Raw genomic sequence first — 18,973 nt, forward strand, 5'->3', positions numbered from 1 at the left:
AACTGCCGTCTCCATCTGGCTAAATGGATACATGTCTTTTGGGGATTTATTGTGAACACTGTGGACAAGTTAACAGTGGTATCAGAGTCATACAAAGTATTCGCTGCACATGGCTCTTAAAACTGGGTTGTTTCACCTCCAAAGAATGGAAAAGTCATCTTGTATGCCAGTTGCAGCATTACTTAAGGTCCAATTGTTCCCTCTCATTCTTTTTCCAATCATTAAATGTTCATCTAATTTCTCCAAAGAACACAGAGCAAAAAGAAGAGCCAAATCATTCTTTTAAAAATCATAATGAGCCAGAGCTGATTCAAGGAGCTCATTTACTGGAGATAGTGTTCGTACTGCTGGCGGCTTTTTTGTTCTTAGAGCTTTGATCAACAACTTGTTCATTGGGGTCTTTAGTTTTTATGTGTGTTAACATTACCCATGTGCTGGGGACAATGGTTATATTATCTACAATAGCTGTCTACCAATTACAATTAGCCCACTGCAGGGCTGTAGTTTAGGACACAGAAGTCATGCCATTGCCGTTTTCCCTGGAGTTGTGGGATTTTCGAGAGACTGTCTACTAATGATATGCAACGATACTCCTACTTTTTGATTTAAATTTAAAACAAACTAATTGGTTGATAACTGAGCGAGAAGCTGTGGCTACTTTCTGGAAAGACTCTAAAATCAAATAGGTGCATATGATTGCTTCTGTAGTAGTATTGACAAATCATGTTTGAGCGGTCTTTGGTTGCATGCAGGTAAAAAGTGTGTGTGGAGAGCATTGGCCGAAATGTAATCTTGGAACTCATCGGGTGTCGTCTTAATGTAGTTTAAGTCTCCCTCAGACTGATTGACTTTACTGATGGGCATATCTTTCTCGAATTTGGGAAGCATGTGAGGGATCCAAAAAGACAATTTTGGACTTAATGAAACAGCATGGACATATGTAGAAAATGTACGCAGACAAAATGAAAACGAGTGGGTTTCAGAAATATATACCCGTGTCCTCTTTTGGTGGAAATCCATCATTTTGTGTGACGTGTACTATAGGCTTCATCTTATCACCATTCTTCATTCTGTCAACATACAACAGTCAAGGAAAGAAATGAAACTGCAAGACTTTTTATGCATAATTCAAAGAAATAAAAGAAATGTCTGCAGCAAGCAGGATCAATAGACGCCACAAAGGGGGAGTTATATGCAAGCTATTACTGCGTGCCTTTCAAGACCTGCAAGACTGCGACAGAGTTGGAGGAGTCAGTCAAAGTTCATTGGTTAACACAACTGACTGTTGCTACGACGTTCCTGCTTCCGAGTACGGAAGGTGTAATCAATCACCTGAGATCTGAGTTATGCAGATGGGAAAGTTTCCCCCTACCGACACCAAAGCTCTCACTTTCAGAAAACACTTGATTGATTAAAGCAAAGTTTGTCCCTGGAAACAGATAATTGCCCGTTTTAGTGTTCTGTGTACACAGAGCACTGACCCAAGAGGCGTGGAGCGTTTTTGAACAGTAATGGCCATTAGCTTTTCTCCGTCCCTGACTCTGTCATGCAGTCTTGTCATCTGCTCCGGACAGAACTGGATGTGCTAATTGGTTTAACAAGTTTGAGTGTCAGTTTTAAATTGTAGCTGCCAGAGATTACATTCTTCTTGCATGAAACTCTGACACTCCACTACTACTTGTAATTACTGCTCTTGCCCACATCATTACAATTTTATTTACTAATCTGTACTGAAGAGAATGATGTTCCGTCCATTCAGCCACCTATCAATCCTGCATTCTCAATACTCACTTAGAATTAGAGGTGATTAAATCAAAGGGAGATTGTACTGAATTTATTTTTATCATCCTCACTGTATTGCCAGAACTCCACAACTCTCACAGCTCCCCTTGCAAGTGAATTTATTGGACAACAACAAACCGATTCATTTGAAATCCCCATTACGTGGGAGACGAGCACCGCTGCATGTGCAGCATCAATCATATTGTTGTCTGCTCCTGTGTGCTTTAAAATATCATCAGTGTTCCCCGGGAATAATTAACTTGTTTTTGGCTTTGGGATTTGAGAGATCACTTGTTTGCATAAGGAAGACAAAAATGTATTGAGGAGGGGAAAAAAAGGGGGAGAGAGCACAGCTCAAGTGGGTGAGAGTTGGGAGATATCGATTTGCCATTATGGTTCAGGTTGACCCTTGTGCAGCCCGTAGAGTACATTCATGCTATCAAAGATGGTGGTCTGTTATGACCAGGAATCTGTTTTTATTAAGACCATGAAGCTGAAGAGAAATAAAAGGTTGCTTTGATGGGTTTAACAGCAAGGGGTTTTTCTTATCAGAATATTAAATGTGTTGTATTGCATTATCAGATTGCCATTCTGTTTGTTGAACAACTCTAGTTTTAATGATTTGCCCTTTAAGTTTGCACTTCAATTCAAGGATTAAGTGTGCACTTCAATTAAAGGACCACACAATTGGGTTCATGAAACTGAATTTATTAAAGGAACAGTGTGCTGCAATTAGGTGATTCTATTGGCAAGTATGCTTTAGTGTATAATCAACTGAAAACGGCCATGTTTCTACAGTAGCCCAGAAAGGACAAACCAAACACTAGTTCTCCTTCATGCTTGTCACACTATAGAAGTTTCAGTTGGTTGCAATCTGCAAACTCACCGCTAAATGCCGCCAAATCTGCACTTTTTGAGTAAAATAATGACTTTAATGATTTATGATAAAACACGTCTGGTAAAGGGGTATGTTTTTTTGGTGTTGATTGCTTTTTAAAAAAAAAAATTAAACTAAGTATATTGTCTTTGTTTAAAAAATATATATAATCAACTATCCATCATTCATCATAAACACTGAATCGAGACCAGAACGAGGCTCTTGTATGCCAAACAATTATGTTCATATTGTCACTGTTACATTGCTAACATTGTTGTATTGTCAGCAAATGATTTCACTAGCCAGTACCTCTAAAAATAACAACAAATAATTTCTCCTGTTCTAACTAGTCACTATGCAACTCATTTTCCTTAGAGAATAGGTTGTCATCAACATAATGAGGAAAGCGTGTACAGTACATTGAACATTTCCGCAGCTCGTTTAGTGCCAGTACAAACTGTTCATATCAAACATATAGGTCAATTGTTCACTGTAAGTACATTTCAATAGCTTTTCCTACAATTTCCACGCAACTGGTGCATGATGAAAGTTTTCATAATTTATGATGTTTTCATGTTTTTAAAAAAAAAAAATTTGCACACTGTAACATCACACGTCTTCATTTGTAATAGAAACAAAGTGTTGCTGTATGATGTAGTATAAGTAATACAATGCATGCATGTATATTTCCTTTAAAAGCCAATCCTAATTAAACAAGATTGTCATTGTGTGTGGTGGTGGGTTTCAAATGTGTGTGTTTGTATTTGTCTTGTGTATGTGTGTTAACTGGTTCATCTTAGTGCCGTCAGCCTCCACCATCCCTGCTCTCACGCATTGTGAATCATGAGGACTGGGGGCTTAAACAATAAGAAAATAAGAAACTCTCCTGTAGGGGGGATTGCTGACGTGTGCGTGTGCTTGTGTTCAAGTGTCTGCGTGCATCAGTGTGTATCTGTGTACGGGGGTCTGCCTGCTGCATCGTCCATCTTCCTCTCCTTGTTGTTCTTTCCCCTGGGAGGCAGTTAGGGTTTTCATGTCGTCTTTTTTTCCCCCTCTCTTTTTTTTTTTTTTTTTTTTTTTTTTTTTAGTAGGACACTGCTGCCTGCTTGATGTTTGAGTTAAGGGGGGTGGAGGGGTTGGGGGTTGCTTTAAGACGCTGCTGCGCCTTCTGTTTTTTGGAGGAGCCGAGATATGATTCAAAGCCCTGACAATCGGATGCTGAGGAGAACAACAACAACTATTTCGGGTACAACGGCAGCTCACCAAACACAGGATGTTCTGAGTGAAGATGGTTCAGCGCCTCTGCTTATTGCACATTAGAAGAAAGACCGAAAACGTGGATGGGGGTTAGGACTGGGACGCTATGCTCATCCCCCGAACCGATAATATTGCGATACTTACGTGTAGATGCAATATTGTGATGCTTTAACTTTGCAAATTCTCGGATGCTGCAAAAACTTTGATTTTCAGTATGTTTGTAGTCAGATATGCCCTGAAATCATTGTCACCAATAGAGCAATGCGTTTTTACAGCACCTAAGTATTCAGAAATTTTGCTTTTCAAGGGACTAGTATAATATGGTACTTTTACTTCATTTAAAACACTTGGTTCTGTTTCCTCAACTCAAAAGTATCAGTCATGTCAAGAATTATCTTAATTTGTTTTCCAGCAATCCCAAAAATCAAGGACGTACGCTCAAAAGTGAAGATTTCCTTCTTTTTCTGGAATTGTTTAGACAGTTGTGTAAAACTGAATAATATATTGAAGCCTTGAGTTCCATGTGTACTTCAAAAGTTAGTCTTGTAAATCCAGACCTTAACAGCGCATCGTCAGCACTAAGTAAAGCTCAACCTGCACACATTGTCGTTCTGGAATATGGGGTGAAAAAACACCAATCATAATCATCTTGGGGCATGGCTAAACCGTGTAAAAATACCCCGGAGAGTCAGTAAATTGACATTTCAGACAATTACTAATCATCATTGATCTATGTCATCATTGAGAGCCGTTGAGTCGCTTAACGGTAATTTCGGTACCTGAAAATAAATGCAGCTTTGCATTGTGGGATTGTGGAAGGCACCGAATACTCAATAGGTTTACACAGAGTAAATATAGTGCACAATCAGTGCAGCCTTGTTCCTGGAAACTCCCCCTGACTGATGCACTCACAGGCGGCAGAAATAGATTGTTGAATAAGGTCACCTACAGTACGGACTGTGATGGACTCACTGGATGCCGGCCTCACAGCTTCTTCACTCTGTTGCAGCCGGATGCTTGGTGGCAATATCATTCAATACAGCGCGCGGCAGAGGCGAATTGAATCCGCGTCCCATCATCACTTTTTAAGATAAGTGAGCTGTGGGATCTGATCAGCAATGACGTGGCACCAAAACGGAATAAGGTCGCCCACACTGCTCTAGACATCACAGCGCCGCAGAGAATGTACAAGAAAGACACCAGAAATATGAGAAAGTCATGCAGATTATTACTTGAAAAAAGCTGGTGAAGAGGGGGAGTAGAGAGGAAGATAGAAAAACGGGGGAGGAAGAAGAGATAGAGAAGAGAACGGGTGAATGAATAGGGAAGTAAAGACTGGATGATAGGGGAAACATTAAAGGAGGAGTAGGGAGATGAGGGGGAATAACAAGAAAGAGGATAAGAGGATAAACACATATCATCCAGGGATTTAGGGTGAAGGCAGTAAACTCGCTATCACAGCGTGTCAAGAATAACCCCACTGCTGTAATGCGGCTCGCAGTTTCCTCACAGAGTTGTGCGAAAAGTTACGCTTGTTAAGAAACAAAGTGATTAATCTGTACAGTCAAATAATAGGGGGGCTCTTTCTATGGTGACTAAGCATTTTGCGGTGGGAAGCGTTGGTCATGGCCAGCTGGTAGATGTTAAACTACTTAGAGAATTAGCTGCCGCCACAATTAGCAAGAAAGTGGATTAACATTTTTTTAAGATTTTAAGCCTGACTCACCCGTACTGTTTTGAATTTCCGACAAAAAAAAACTAAAAAACATTGCCGTCGCCTCATAAAAAATGCAAATGGCATTAATGATGCACCGTTTCTGTCAGCAACCAAAATAGATGAAATGCATAAATTGCTAAATAATGTCAAAGCTGGAGGAATCGCTGTCTTTCACAACTCATGACTCCTTCCAATCATTAGCAGACATATATAGACACTGTAGAGGGCAAAAGGTGGTTTTAAGGGCCACGTCATATTATAATAAATGAGGACCACTTATTTCTCTTTCTCATTCACAATCCAGTTTGTCCTTTGTTATTCTACGGTTTCGGCTCCATGGAAACACAAAGAGAAGGTCTTTATGGTATGCATCATCTATGTTTATAAGTGCCACCATTAACGGCATCTTCCCTGTCGTCTTGTGAGGCTGCAACTGCTTCCACTTTGGTCCTTATATAAAGATCTGCCTTCGAAGCGCTATGACCTCCACGACGCCTTATTTAGCATCATGAGCAACAAGCGTGCATCCCGAATGACCTCTTCTTCCACATTTGCAGTATAAACAAACACGGTAAACATGTTGCAGGGACAAGCATTTGACGCAACAGTTGCGTCAATTTGTTAGGCCGTTCGGCAAAAGGGGAAGTTATTTAAGCTAATAAAATGGTTGCTTAATTAATAGTTACTACACTTTTCCTAGTTTGTCATCATCCAGATTTGGATTACATGTTAATAGCGGGTGCATTCTCCCCTAATGTTGACTTACTTAAAACGGTGTGGAAAGTGACCTGATGTTTGAGCCTCTTGGTTTACCGTAGCTGTATATACCCTGATCTGCTTGCTTCTCTTCTTGAGATCTAATGCAAACCAGCATGCTCAACTCCACTTGGATGGAGTCATCAATGCACCCATTCGTTCATACTCACTTTATTAACTCAACGTTATCCAATAACTTGATATTTCTGACGTCAAACCGCAGCGAAATTCAAGAAAGACGAATGAAACCAATATGTCACGATGTGCTATATACAGTCAGGCTTTTGCCAGCATGTTTCTTAAAAGTCACTGGGCAGGCGTCAAGCACCGATGTGTCATTAACCAGCATTAGCGTTGCTGTAGAGCTCTTGAGGCTCTTCAGGTTCAGGCAAATGCATTCAGTACAGTCGGAGCAAAAAAAACTCTTACGATGAATCTACATCACTGCTGTGCTATTTTAAAAAGGTACTGCACACTTCGGGTACGTGTTTGGCACCCAGGCCTCGGCACCCGCTGATCAAGGCTGTCATTTTTGTCTGTCTGTTTAAAAAAAGTCTGTGACGGCATAAAGTGGATGTGAGTCACTGGTTTTTAAAATGTCAGAGTTGTTGCTCAGTAGAGAGGATGACTGGACTTGTCATAACACTATTATCATTATTGTTGTACCATCTCCATCTCCTTGTGTGAACCTGAATGCGCGACTATTTTCCAATGCGGCGTGATGAGGCTGCATCCCTGCCACCGCTCAGGAGAATGAAACTTGATTATGAATTATTCCCTTTAGAAATAAGGAACTAGCAGTGTGCGATGCCAAAAGCTCGGGGACAGTTGAGGCATGTGTAAGTGTGTCATGTTATTCGGGGACAGGAAGAAAGCAGAAAAAAAGAAAAAGTGCGCCGCCACAAGCTCTCTGTGCTCTAACGTCAACACTCGGCGAAAAATCCTGTGTGTTTGGTGTCCAGATTGTTTGCTACACAGCTTTTCTTTGTTGCATTTTTAAGAAAATTGCGACTAACCTTTTTAAGCCGAGAATGCCTCGTGGCTTTCATCTGACTGGGGGATTGCTACTCTCTTTCTCCTGCCCCACTTTTGAGAGCCAAACCAGCGCATTGCAAAAAAATAAAAAATCGTTTTTAGGTCATATTTGGACTGTCATAGCACATCAGGGAACCAGCTGTTAAGCTGATAAAGTGTCTTCGTTCTTTAATTGAATAATTATCTCAGAAGAGGGTTTTTTTTTTCGCAAAGTTGCACATTGAAGTGCTACAAAAATCAAGGTAATTTCAAGCAGGTTATTAATGTCTTTGTGTGGAGACTTTCAGTGTTTGACTTGCCTGATGCGAGTTGTATTTTTTTAGCGTTAAAATTAGAAAGTAAAGGAGGGGAAGTTAAGTAGAGATTTGACAGCTTTTGGAAGACAGAAAGTGAACTCCTCAAACTGCCAGCGCACTCCGACACTTAGCCGCTGGTTCTCTCACTCCATCCCCCCACCGTCCACAGGATGACTTGACTCATGTTGCCATAGAAACAGCAGTTACCAAAAGCTCAATAATATCTGGATGGAGGGCAGAGAGAGAGAGAGAGAGAGAGAGAGAGAGAGAGAAAGAGACAGAGATGAGGCTCCAGTGCAGAAACAGTTAATGTGATTCATACATTGTGGAATGAGGTTGTTCTTTTCACAAAAGTTGTGAAAAGAACCAACAGGTATTAAATCAAAACTAAAACATGAAATAAAATGGTAGCTGGTATCAGCTAAGGTAGACCTTTGCTACTTAAGACAACCAGCATAACAATTCTGTCAAGGGATATTCCACCAGTTTAGAATTGCACTATTATACAGTTGCAGGACTCACAAGAGACAGATTAACAAAACAAAGAAAAAATATTGAAGCAGCAGAGGCCAAAATATGACAGCTTTTAGCCCCGCTTGTGAGTCAAGCTCCAAAAACAATCCTACACTTCCCATAATGCAACATAATTGCCTTTCATAAGACTTTCCCTCCCTGGTAAATTACCAAGATTTTCTAACTCCACACCTCCAGTTAGTAACGCAGCTTTTTGTTATACATTTGCACACTCACAGCCAAGAATACTGATGACATCACCATGACATCATCAGGGTCATAATAATAAAGGTCTCACTGTCACAAGTTAGCTGATTTTGCTGTGTTTGGTACACACAACTTGGTGCAGTGCCCCTTTAAAAAACATCCAGAAGTAATCAAAAACAACCTCAATTTGCATTTCTGAAAGCATTTCTGTTTAGAAAAGCTTTCTTTTTTTATACCCGTTCCGCAGAATTAACAAGTTTGCACTCTTTGATCTTTTTTTTTTAAATTATCTGTTTTCTAGCAGCACTTTGAGTGTGTCACCAATAAATTCCATCGCTATTAAGATAGGGTGTAGATGGTGTAATTCTGTCACGGTCGGGCAGTTAAAAATGATAAAGATTTTGCTGAGCTGCAACCACGAGGGTCATCAGATTTCAATACACAGCTCTTTGTGTACCCACACATATTTTACCCATAATTACTCTTTTGCGGTGATTTTCCTCTCTTTTCTGCAGTAGGCAGATGATTACTTTCAATGACATTCAGCCATCATTTACCATTTTTCTGCAGTAATGACAACACTGTTTTGCTTTTGTACCATTCAGCACATCCAGCAAGTACACATACAAGTCAATTGATTTGGCACATTTCCATCTCTCTCTTCCCCACTATCACAGACATTATCACATGCCTAGCCAGCACGTTAGCAGAAAGACATACCCCCCCATGAATTAATCTGTCAGGAGCCGGATCACAGCGTTCCTCTCTCTCTCTCTGCTTTTTATCGCCGCTCTGAGGCAAACTTCTTAAGTGGGAACAGGAGATAAGATGAGTCGGAGGACTGAGATATCACAAACTAAACTCAGATCTAATTTGTGATGGAATTTCTAAGCGTGACGCTGCGCAGGTAACACTTTGGGGGGGGGGGGGGGGGTGAGCCTTCCATCTGGGCAAACAATTGCTCTCCGCCTGTGCAAACAATTCTTAATTACTTCTGTCTGATTAACTGGAGATTTTGACCCAAGTCCCAGACATAAATAAGCCACAGGTGTGCGCAGAACAGCCGCCACATGATGCACGCACCAAGACACAGACACACTTTCTTTTTTTTTGGCATTATGCAACTGGTTTTGTACCGACACTAGAAAACACTATAATAATCCGGCTGAGGTTGTGCTGTGATGTGACAAAGAAGCCTGGCTTACTTGCAACAAGATGTCAGGAGAAAAGTACGTCATTTTGTTACATAGCATGGTTCTCATTAAATGCTTCACACTCATTCACATATTGGTGTTTAAAAGTTCAGCATCGACTAAAAATCTAGGCCCCTGGCAATACTGTCCCTGACATTTCGTAGATACAAGTAAGCCAACATTTATTTTTGGAGCTGTTCTTTTCAGCGGACAACAAAAAACAAAAAAATTAAAGAAACACTGCTTCATCGAAGATTGTATTTTGTCTTTATAAATGATCAGATACTTCTTCCTTCCATGAGCCGTTGCTACTAAAATTTGTAAAGCCCATGGACAGAAAAGGGTGAATAAAAGCATTGGTTTATGAAAAACAAAAAAAGAAATACAGATATGGAGAGTTTCTGCCCGGCAGCGATGATTTGTAAAGCAAAATCACACGTTGAGTTTCATTGAACTCTCCCATGAAAAGTTTTAGATCCAAAATGGAGTATACTATCTGATCACACTCCAAAGCCAAACACAAAATCAGCAAAGATTCATAAACTTCCCCGTCTTATTTTTCTTCCCTCATCCCAACGCGGGGAGCCCCAAGTTATCGGCAGCTGTGTAGGGCAGCCCCGGGCAGGGTGCTGCTCCTATTCTTGTCGAAAACATCAAAAACAGATTCATCATTAACAAACCTGCTTGAACATTCTGTCTTTTATTTAGATGTTTGCTTGAATATTCCCCCAAAAAACCTTTCATCCAGAACTGTCTATACCAACGTGTCATTCTCACCAAAATGCTTCTGTGCGCGCTCGTCTTTAAGAACTCTGCAGCTCTGATCAAAAGACGACAGAAATAGCATTGAGATAAAGGAGACGGATCGGATTCTGTACTGTATTATGCATCACAAAAGAGCTGCAGTGCACCGTTTACCTTCTTGGAATCTTACATGGAAACTAAAGGCATACATTCTTATAAGCTGAGGGTGATGGACCTATTTGTGTTATTTATTGTAGATACACAGCCGCTGTAAACATTCATAGTTCCCAATGACATAAAAATGTAAAAAACAAAGACATACTTTACACAGATTATTTGCACCGCTGAGAAAAAGGGCCCTGAGTGAAAATTAATTTTGCCTGCATGAGCTTATTTCTGCTGGTAAAACAATTTAAAAATGTCTGTTGTTTCAGTCGTCCTGTCAGGGGGACGCCTTTGGAATTCTCAAAGTTATTTCCTGGAACTTTTCTTCTCCCCGTCCTCCTCTGTCTCAACCTCTAACCACGTATGATTCGTCCTCTTCTCTTTTCCCCTCGGTCTCTCACTCTCACAAGTGCTAACCTGAATGGTTTTCCTTAAATGGAGGTCCCAGCGGTCGCTCTCAATCCAACGGCCCCTCAGAAAAAGACTGGAGAGGCTCTGATCCAGTTACCTCCCCAAAGACTTAAACCGAACTCCCTCCTCCAATGAGGGAGGGTCGCTAACATCCTGAATCTTAATTATCTCTCCCCATGGAGATATCGGCAGTGGTGGCGTGAACGCAATGTGCTTTTTTTGGGAGGACAATTAATGACTAGCTGGCCTTGTATCTTCAAGCGGATCCAATTTGCATTTGGGGATTGGATGCACTCGTTCCATGCAACCTCTCTTTGATTGAGCCGGTTGATAGAACTCTTCAGTATCAGGCTGATGTGCAGTGCGGTACATCAGCTAGAAAGAAAAGTGCTGCATTTGCTACATTATGGATTGCCAAGGAAATCTTTTACTGGGCCGTTATTTGGGCATGAATGTACGGTCCAGAAGGGACAAGACGTGAATTCCCCTGCAACAAAGCGGCATCAGAAATATGCATTTGTGTTGCAGCACATTGCCGAATTGGTTTTCTCATTTGCATTTGCATTTCGGCATTTAGCGATGGATGTAACTCCAGCATGTGCACGTTGTCGAACGAGTATCTGAAATGCTCTGTATAGAAATCCCATTTCAGGGTCCGATGGCTCTTAGGAAGCCAAAAATCCCGACAGCCGTGAAATACACGCCCTTGTAAAGCTTGTCTATTCAATCAATTTCCCTATTTTCAATTACGGACATTACTGCTCTGCATGCTACTTTTTTTCCTTCTCTTTTGCACAAATTGCATTAAACCGGTTTTAGGTTGATCAAGACTGAGGACAATTCATGTGGCGACAGATAAGCCGGTGAGATTTACACTAAAGTACATCTCATTGACTTTGTGTACGCTCTTTTCCTTCCACGTGTTGCTTATGGCTTAAAAAAGTTGACCTTGTGCACTGCAGAATCAAACACAAAGCTTACATTTTCCAAGCTGCAGTGCAATGCATTTGTGTTGGAGATCGAAGAAAAGATACAAGCCTGTTACCTTGGTGAAGCTGCGGCAAGGTTGCCCAGCTGAGAAATTGCCAAAATGATGCAGTACAAACACAAGAAAGTACCAGTGTCAATAATTGACCCCCTATCCAAAATGACAAGTATATTAATCCTTAATACAATGATAACTGGCTGAGAGGTGCAGCACACTGTCTTAGAAAAGAGGATCCTGGGACTCTTTAACATTTATCGGCTAACATTTCGTTGTAGTCTATTTTCACTATTACTTGCATTATTACTGCCAAACAAGCTGGCAGGTACTAACTCAGAACGTATAGCACTTTCTTTGATTGTAACTCCACGCTGTATCAGCTCCCTGTATTTTTCATTTCCCATCTTTCCACTTTTCGTACCACACAAAACCTGTGTGTTTGGAAGGCCATTGAAGCAGCAGCGTTTGTGTCCATGTGGCTGTCTGTTGTGTGTGTGCGTGTGTGTGTGCGTGTGTGCATGTGTGCGTGCGTGTGCATGTGCCACGCCCGGACACACAGAGGAAATGACAGTCCGCCATATGGGCCACCTGCCGTGGTCACACACAGCAAGTCAACCTGGTCACTTTATAAATCTGTTCCATCCAGACTGGTCCAAACCGGCCCCGCTGGGATCCCGCCCCGTCCTCCTGATTAGCCAGTCGGCGCTGCAAGAGGAGCCTCGCAGTGTCGATCAGGCTGATCAACCTCAACACTCGTCACTGCTCTGATTACAGGGCTGTGCCGGTGGGCTGCGTCCAATCACAGCCTCTCGTCGTGTAAATAAGAAATGGTTCTGAAAATACCACTCTCTCTGCTGGTAAATAGGATGCAGTGAGACATAAAGAGAACACAATGCAATGCATCTATTTATTGCCTCTACTCAGCAGTTTGTTTGGGCTAATTGGCACAGACGATTAATTATTATATAACCCGTGACAGGCCATGGAAAATTGGAATTAAATGACTGGCTGACATTGCATGTCCCAGTTCAGTTGTGTAATAAGCTAAGAAGGATTCATTTGCTTATTGTGGTACACTGCCTGCTGCATTCATCTTCCCAGCGCACTCATTCAGCAGCTCAGCAGCACTACTGGGAAGTGAACGACACATGTTTGGAGGTAAACATTGAGGTATGTCTAGCAGTTAAAGGGACTTAAGGTGTCAGGATGCACACAAAGATGCCAAATATCCTATCATCTGTCAGTAAACCATCTGCCAGAGAACACGGCAAGCCTCTCAGCAGCTGTTCTTTGGTGAAAAAATAGTCCTTCTTTCAGACAATGACTGACCGTCAAATGTTAATGCTGGGACAGGCTATATTTTTTTAAGGTTGATCTTATTAATCAAGTATTGAAGTATTTGAAAATTAAATGTGGCACTGTTTTAGCTGACACTGGCACAAAAGAAGGGTAGTCTCCACGTTCAAGACACACAATAGACATTGTGCAATACTTTTTCTGCAGGGTCATGAGAAAAATGATCTACTTGTGTGTAACAGGTAAAGTGTTTCTTTAAAAGAAACTGGCTAAATAAAGATTTCCTAGATTTTTTTGTTTTTTATTTAAATCCTAATATTGGTGGATAGCTAACAAACACAATCTCTGCAAACATTGCAACCAAGTATTTCAGGTTCTCTAAAAGTCAAACGTCTCAATTTGCCTCCCACTTAGATCCTCCCACTGTCCATAACAACATGGTTTAGTACGCTCCTCTGCCCAATTCAATTTCTACACTCCCCGAAGTCACTCCGAAGGGGCTGGAGGAAGACGTATGCACTGTCAGTACCAAATCTAATCAAGTCCGGGGCTCACTACCTGCTATGGTTGCTGCTATCCAAAATGGCCGTAATGGCACTGTTTGCGTGTCAGTGTTGAGACTCATAATATATGTGATATGCACTCTCTCTCTGGGACAAGTTTTTTTTTTTTTTTTTTTTTCACGTCGTGGACGGTGAATGCATTTAGCATAGATCAGCCCTCCACCCCGTGGTCTATTTCTCTCCTAATGGTGCCGATCTGTCTCCCGTTCCTGCCGTCATGGCCGTCTTGACGTTTTTGGAGCAACGTGTAATCTCTAACGGATTTACATCCCAAGTCCACTCCTCTTTTCCTCTGTGTGCCTCCCTCGCTCCACACTAAATAATTACTTAAATGAATCTATTACCGGCCGGGCCTCAGCACAGCATTAACTGAAATGCCAGTCTCTATGGGAAAGTGATGCATTCCACTGCAGGTTTAATGCTCGAGGGGGAGCACAGAAAAAGGATGTCTTCGGTCTGAAGCGAAGGCACACCAGATCCTCTCCGAGATAAGCAATGTGGCGGGGCTACGCGATTATACACTTCAGAGAGTTTTATGTTTTTTTGGGAGTAAATAACAAATTGCGCACTTCTGAGGAGTGCCTTCAAAAGTTCACTGAGGAGTGCCTTCAGAAGTGCACTGGCCCGGACTGAAGCGCCATGATCGCTGTCAAAGAGATTGATTGAAATTGGCGGAGCAGCATCAAAGTTTTTCTGCTATTAAATCTCAAACCTTTGATCAAATGGATGTAGAGGCTGACTACTGCTGAATGCTTGCTTTGTTCGCGTCCCTATGTGGCTTCTTGATCTCATTTTCGACTAACAGCGATGCACACACAGATTTCTTTATTGCCTTAGTATCAGTCACAGAAACCTTCGCAGCCTGCAGTTACCAAAAGAAAAAAGAGGCCTTCTTGGACTTTCTTTTACCTTGTAGCTGTCACAAGTTCTCCAGTGCGTTTAAATTACAGTTTTTCTGCTTTATTTGCTTCACCAGTATGTTTGCTGAGGGTGTGAAAAAAGTATGCTTCAATGCTCAACATTATGGTGGCCCGTGAAAAGCAAACATTTGTTTGTGCTGCAGGAATGAGTCCTAAAACGTGTAAACGAGGTTTTATTTTTTGCCCATCTTTGGTTAACACAGGCTTAAGAGGTTTAAACACTTTGTTCTACAATGTATAATATTTAAGTTTATACCTTGTTTGTGAATTTCGAAGCTTTAATATGTCTTAAAAAAGGTGGCTAAATGAAACTGTACATCCTTGTTTTGTATACTCGCACCTGTGCGACCATGCACTTCGTTTGTAGCCTAAAGTTGATGCATATTTTCAGAGTGTATAAGTTGTAATGAATAAAGTTTTGTTTCAGCTCTACCTTAGTGTGAGGCATATTAATATTCAGCAAGTCTGCATATGAAAAAAAAAATCACCTAGTCATCTCCCAAAACAACCTTCAAGACTGTTTTCTGGTCTACTTCTCCTATAATTATGATTTTAGCTAACAAAAACATTCCTTGGTTAAATTTTGGGAAAGTTTCCCAATAATAATATTTCCTCTCATCTCTCTACTCTAAAATGTAGGTCATTCTTTAGAATTACGTTTAATTCCGATAACTAACATGGGATAAATAAAGCGCTTTAAAGCATACTAGCTAGATGCTACGAAATGAGCTTCAGATTGAATTCAGAAGGTGTCCTTTAAGACTGTTTTCATCTCCCCACACAAACAGTCTGAATAATGCACTTGGTGGGTAACGCACTGATTATACTGTCAAATAGAGGCAGAAGCAAGTAGCTCCTACTTCACTGTATAAGTTGGATGTGAACAAGCTTTTGCAGCACTTTCATCCTTTGATTGGGTCAACAACGCCCGGAGTGTTATATTCCAGTAATTTCACACACGCACGCACGCACGCACGCACGCACGCACACGCACACACGCACACACACACACACACACTTCTTGCCGCTCAGCTTGGGGGACTTTGGAGGAGAGAAGACACATGCACACACATTGGATGTGCAGTTGTCATCCCATCTTTCAGAGACACTTTAAACAATCAATGCCGTCTCCAGAGTAATCCATATTCTCCATATCCTTGTTTGCAAGACATAAAACATCAATTATTGTGTCAAATATAATTCAGAAGTCAAGAATGACAAGTAGGGCATACAAATGAGGCCTGGATACAAACACAACTGCCTGCACACACACACACACACACACACACACACACACATACACAGGGTCATGCAAAAAATATACTGCTAACAAACTCAAGCTCTCTCACATTCTCCCTCCCTCTCTTTCTGCCTCTGACACACAAACACCCCGCCCTACGCACGCACGCACACACACACAAATTCACATTCGCCCCCAAAAGCAATCATTTTTTTCGAAAGGGGAAAGTGGGGGTGGGGGGCTGAGAGTGGAGCACAGTTCGCCAGCTAACGTACATAATGAAAAGTGCAAGCTCTGTCATTTTCTGCAGATAAAAGTGTTCTGATGAGAGCTGGAGACAATAGCAGCGCATTAATCTCCTTGACGTGCCGAGCTCTGGCTTTAAAACGCTCACTCCCCCAATTCAGAGGACCTCGATCTATCTAGAGCAATGCACTCCGAAACCACGTTAGGAGCTCACGTGTACACACCTACTCACACACAATGCAAAACTCACCTTTGCAAACACTTCACACAGTAGTAGTGAATGTAAAGTGCACACAAATGCCTACACTATATTCTCATAAAAAAGATTGTAATGCTACAATGAAGCATACCAGCATATACAATAAACCGAAGCAACAGGTTAACCAGATATGGCTTCCTTCTAAATATGTTTCATTCCAACACATAAACTTAAATTTGCATACATATTATTTTCTTTGCCTTCAGTGCACTGCAAGAATTGGTTAACATATAATCAACTTTTTAAAGTTGCAGACTACTAAAGCAATAAGCTGAAAGGCGTTAAAACTGCTAAAGAGCTGAGGGAAACTGCAGATTGGGTTGTTCGCTACAAATGACACCCTCCACCCTTGTTTTGATCAAATGTGAGTGTAAAAAAAGTATTGATTTGTGCACTTTTAAAGTGATGCAGGAAGACGTTACGCATACTTCTCTAAAAGGCAGTGCAGTAGAAATACTAGCCAACTAGAGATGTGCGGATCTGCTTTCACATCACCTGAATCTGCATATAAATGAATGTAAGAACAATGTATCTGTGGTTATCACATCAAGGCTAACTTGTGTACAAAAATACATCCTCCCTGCAGCACTCTATGAATTAAAAAGGGAGTATTCAACATTGGAAGCAAGTTGAGCTATCAAGTCAAAAGCTAAACGCTCTACATGCCAAGTCATTATATCACTTCAGAAGATATGCACACAGGAAATGATTGTACCCATGTAACAGTAAATCGCAATAACTGTTTAACCATCATACACGCTGACATTCCTTTGGGTCTGGCATTGAAATGATTGATCCTTGTTTAGAAGGTCTTTCATTTACAGGAAGGAATTTAAAAATCTCATATTCATCGACAAATACTTTATGCTTTATGACATTCAGTAACATTTGCCCTCTAAATTCAGATGGGAGATTGGACTGTGATGAAAACACCCATTCATGATGTGTGCGCTCACAGAGGCTCATGTTGATGTGTTTCTAGTGGCTTATGTTTACGATGTTAGGATCATATACGCCTAGTGCAAACCCTGATAAAACTATTTAAAGATGACCAAATCATCCGCTGCTGTTTTCCTTTTTTTTTTTTGACCTTCACAGTCGACTGGTACTACAAGCTCGATAAAATGAGCCGGCAAGTGCCCTTTATATTTCTGTGTGTGTTTCTTTCTAATATGCTAAGCAGGGAAGATTCATATCAATATACACGCATGGCATATGCCGTGCGTGTGACTCATATCTCCCACAGTGAAAAGCCAACAGTCATATGATCTCAAATATCAAGGTATATATGGCTACTGTTGCCTTTTTTTACTCTCTCTATTGCTTTTTAATCTTCAGTTGCCACGTAATGTTCCTCTTTCAGTGGGCAAATAAAGCTTTGAAGGACAGGTTGGATTAATTTGTGTGCACTTCAGGTGTCTCTGGTTTCATCCTGCATAATACAGACGGCTCAGAAAGGCTGAGCTGTAAAGATAGGGTGATGTTTGTGCTGATGCTTTCCCGTTCCGTCCTTGTGGGCAATGTGATCTGAGGCTCTGATGAGCACACAGGGTTCACGATTCAGATCTTAACGTGATACGTGATAACAGGTTTTTGTGTTTTCCTTTCTTCTCGGCTTCCTCTGAAGTTGAACACCGCTCTGCTCAGTCTGGTCACTTTGCTGCCATTCGTATACCTTACAGCAGCACGGTGTCGCAACAGTCCCCTTTCGTTTATGCTGAAAACATGTCGCCTTGCTCAAGGGCATCTTAGCGTTTTTCTTTTTATCAAAGAGAGTGACTCATTCCGTTCAGTTTTTTAGAAAATTGCACTATGGATTAAAAGCTGACATTATACTCCCAGCCCTCTATGTGCAGCTTCTGAAATCGTCGCTCGGCAAAAGCCAAATATCAATAAAAGTCGCTGAATCAATAAGACACACCTACCGCACGAGCAGGTAACCTTTTTCAGAGAGTAGCATTTTCAATCCTCGCTGATACGTAGCGGTTATTTTTACCTTTTAAAACTTTCCCCCTAATGACTTGCCACTTTTCATTTTAAAGAGAAGAAATGTCTCGCTATCATGTAAGCAGCTGATTGGTCACCTGTTACAATGCTTGATATAAAGAAATGGCATATCATTTTGCAGACTATTGGCCGGTTTTATCTGTTTGAATTCTAAACTCTGCTTTTTGCATCATCACACAGCAATTGATTCTATACAGGAAATAGATTGAAGTCCTTATATGGACAGGGACATGCATTGTAAAAGGGCATCTTATCTTCCTGGTGGGGGGGTCTTTGACCTTCATTGGCACATTCCTTCAATAAGATGAGTGTACCGCCAACCCCCTCACTGTGCTTCTCTGTGACCGGCGAGGCGAAGGGGAGCTCATAGGAAACTCCTAATGTGGCCCTTGACAAGTACCTCCAACCCTGCTAACGATGACAGAGGAACTTCCCACACAATCAGCCACTGCATCAGTCTCCCGAGGAGAGACAGAAGGGGGGGAAGGAGCGCTAGCTAGAGTA

Source organism: Anoplopoma fimbria, chromosome 22 (assembly GCF_027596085.1).
Source record: "Anoplopoma fimbria isolate UVic2021 breed Golden Eagle Sablefish chromosome 22, Afim_UVic_2022, whole genome shotgun sequence".
Lineage (NCBI taxonomy): Eukaryota > Metazoa > Chordata > Actinopteri > Perciformes > Anoplopomatidae > Anoplopoma > Anoplopoma fimbria.